Raw genomic sequence first — 3,887 nt, forward strand, 5'->3', positions numbered from 1 at the left:
AAACCTGCCAAGTTTTGTCTTGATTCCTTCACTCTTCCTTCTTTTTGTCTCTCCTCCTTTTGATGTGTGTCTATTTCTCCTTCTTATTTCTCTCTTCTCTCCTCTTTGGCTTTATCTCAAAGTAAGTCTTATTGCATTATCTAAAATGCTTAATAAATATAATCTTTTTATTTGGGGGAGATCAAAGCAAATCCATCTCTGAGGCTCCCTATCTCCCAGATGACAAGAACAGCCCATCTTAGCCAGGGTGGAGAAGGCCATGAAGGTGGAATTATCCTCCTCTTTCTTTAGGATCCTGTCACAAACCAGGAAGCTTACACAGGTATCAAAAGGCCCTCACATGATAGGACCTCAAGTCGATCACCGAAATTTTGTGTCCCAAGCTGAGGGACTCAGTGAAGGTAACCAGTTCTGCAGCTTCCTCACAAAGCTGGGACCCAGTCATGACTGCTCCTGAGAGGCTGGTGGTTGGAGTCTAACCTCTTCAGGATCCCTCAGTCATTCCCTTATGGGGTCCCACCGCCTGCCAAGGTGCAGGAGGGCTGGTTTGCATCATACTCTGTGAGGAGTCTGCTCCAACCCCTTTCCAGTCTGGAGAAAGTACCTCTGCTTCCTCTAGCAACCTTCAAATTCCCCAGCCTCTCCTTCCAGGATGATTCCTTCAGGAATCCCATGCTTCTGGAAAACATGCCTGAGCATCAAATTATCAAAAGGCAGCTTCCACATTTATGAATTGCAAACTCATCTAAAGCAAGGGACTGGACACAAAGACTGGGCTGTCTACTTGGAAGAGAGGGAAAAAATACATAGGAAATGTTAGTTGCTCAGTCATGTCTGGCTCTTTGCAACCTGGTGGACGGTAGTCTGACAGGCTCCTTTGGCCATGGGATTCTTCAGGCAAGAATGCTGGAGTGGATTGCCATTTCCTCTTCCAGGGGATCTTCCCAAACCAGGGATAGAACCCAGGTCTCCTGCATCACAGGCAGATTCCTCACCTTCTAAGCCACCAGGGAAGAGCAAAACAAATTAATTTAAAAAAAAAATATCTTACACATTTGGACTTGGGGCATGAGATGAAGAGGGCAGTGTCTACTTATTCTGAAGATCTAAGAAGGGCTGGACAATAAAAGCAAAGGCTCAGCTAGAATTAGAATTGATTTTGGTTATGAAGGGAAATTTCAGATTTCTTTTAGGTTATCCATTCAGCTCACTGGAAAAGTGATGGAGACAAGGGCTCAAGATTGTACTGATGGCCAGGAATGAAGTCAGTGTACTTGACTGCTGCATTCCTTGAGGTGTGTCTTGGAATTTAGTGCCTTTTCACAAGCTCCTGGTCCTGCCTCTCTTTAACATCTGCCTGTTGTCCCATATGTACTAAAATATAGACAAAATTAAACATGTTTAGAGATGAGTTTTTTACTTCTTTTATTCACTAATTCATTCCAGGAGTATTTGTTGAGAGCCTTCTAATTGCCAGGCATTGTACTAGGTACTGGGTGTGCATGTGTATGTGTCCTTATTTGCTCAGTCATGTCCAACTCTTTGGGGTTGCAAAGGTGCTGGGTGTATAGTGGTGAATAAAATAGACATGTGTTGCCTTATGAAATTTGTAGTTTAATAGATGAGATAGTTTCACTCATCTCACACGCTAGCAAAGTAATGCTCAAAATTCTCCAAGCCAGGCTTCAACAATATGTGGACCGTGAACTTCCAAATATTCAAGCTGGATTGAGAAAAGGCAAAGAAACCAGAAATCAAATTGCCAGCATCCGCTGGATCATCAAAAAAGCAAGAGAGGTCCAGACAAACATCTACTTCTGCTTTATTGACTATGCCAAAGCCTTTGACTATGTGGATCACAACAAACTGTGGAAAATTCTTAAAGAGATGGGAATACCAGACCACTTGATGTGCCTCTTGAAAAATCTGTGTACAAGTCAAGAAGCAACAGTTAGAATTGTACTTGGAACAACAGACTGGTTCCAAATCAGGAAAGGAGTACGTCAAGGCTGTATATTGTCACCCTGCTTATTTAACTTATAAGCAGAGTACATCATGAGAAATGCTGGGCTGAATGAAGCACAAGCTGGAATCAAGATTGCTGGGAGAAATATCAATAACCTCAGATATGCAGATGACACCACCCTTATGGCAGAAAGTGAAGAAGAACTAAAGAACTTCTTGATGAAAGTGAAAGAGAAGAGTAAAAAAGCTGGCTTAAAACTCAACATTCAGAAAACTAAGATCATGGCATCCAGTCCCATCACTTCATGGCTAATAGATGGGGAAACAATGAAAACAGTGAGAGACTTTATTTTGGATGGCATCACCGACTCAATGGACATGAGTTTGAGTAAGCTCCAGGAGTTGGTGATAGACAGGAATCCTGGTGTGCTGCAGTCCATGGGGTCGCAAAGAGTCTTTCATGACTGAGTGACTAAACTGAATTGAACTGAGATGAAATAGTAAACAAGAAAACAAATAAATGTGAAAGAACCTAAAATAATAGAAGAGTTGAAGGAGTTAGAAAGGTTTGGCCTTCTCCATAGAAGGCTCAGAAGAACTTCTTAAATCTGAGAAGAGACATGTTCCATATCTTGATAGAGATTTGGCTTACATAATCATATGCATTACCAATTTTCATACAATGATTTACTTATTAAGTGTTCATTTCACTGTCTATATTATATAGAAATAGGCAGGAAGACAAAAGGTCAAAGAGAAAGGAAGAAATAAAAATGACTGCTGAACTTTAATTAATGATATATGCATGTTGGAGTTTTGGGGGTGAATTGTACTGATGTCTATAATTTACTTTGAAATACATGAGAAAGTAACATGGACTGATGTATGGATATATAGATGGAAATGCAATAAGGCGAATATAATCAAATGTTGAGAATGTAGAATCTAGGTCGTGAATATATAGGGATTCACTCTACAATTCTTCAGCTTTTGTGTGTGTGTGTTTGTGTATTTCAATATATTCTTAATTAAATGCTTAGGAAGAAACAGTCACCATTCATTGATGACTTACTACAGTCTGTTAGTTACTGTGCTATGCATATTTGATCTATTACCTGAAGTACTAAAGATAACAGTTTATAGTAGATATTGCATTTTCTTTTGTTGTAAATTACTGAATCTCTAAATTGTAAATTAGGAAACTGGGGCTAAGAAAAGTCATACAGCTTGTCTAGGGCCATATAATTAAGTGGCAGGCCTGTCTTCAAAGTCTGCACCTGTGCCAGCCAGTATGGCGCCCACTGGTCATACATGGCTCTTGAGCACCTGGAATGTAGCCAGTGTGACTGAAGAAGTGAATTTATAGTTTTGTTTAATTTTAAACTGAAACAAATTCAGTCCTTAGAAAACTCACTTCAGTTACTGGAAAAGTTTCAAGGATGTTTTAAGGTACTTTTCAAATGTAATATTTATGAACTCTAGATTCTTACTAACTGGTCCCAATAAAAATTTAGCATTCAAACTGGAATGTACCATGAATGTAACAATAAACACATTTTTAAGACTTACTGTGAAAAAAAGAATGTAAACTATCTCCTTTGTAATTTTTATATTGATGAAATGCAGAAATGATGATATATTTTTTAAATATTTAAGTATAATTTTTTATATTTAAATATAAAAATATTTATTTTTGGCCACCTCTGATCTTCATTGCAGTATACAGTCTCTCAAGTTGTGGTGCAAGGGCCTAGTCATGCGGGATCTTAGTTCCCAAAACAGGGACTGAATCTGTGTCCCCTGCATTGGTGGATGGATTCTTAACCACTGGACCACCAGGGGATTCCCTGAAAGGATAATATTCTGATGCAATATTTTAAATATTAAAATTAGTTTCACTAAAAACATGATTACATGTGAAT

The sequence above is a fragment of the Capra hircus genome, chromosome 8 (assembly GCF_001704415.2).
Source record: "Capra hircus breed San Clemente chromosome 8, ASM170441v1, whole genome shotgun sequence".
NCBI classification, from domain to species: domain Eukaryota; kingdom Metazoa; phylum Chordata; class Mammalia; order Artiodactyla; family Bovidae; genus Capra; species Capra hircus.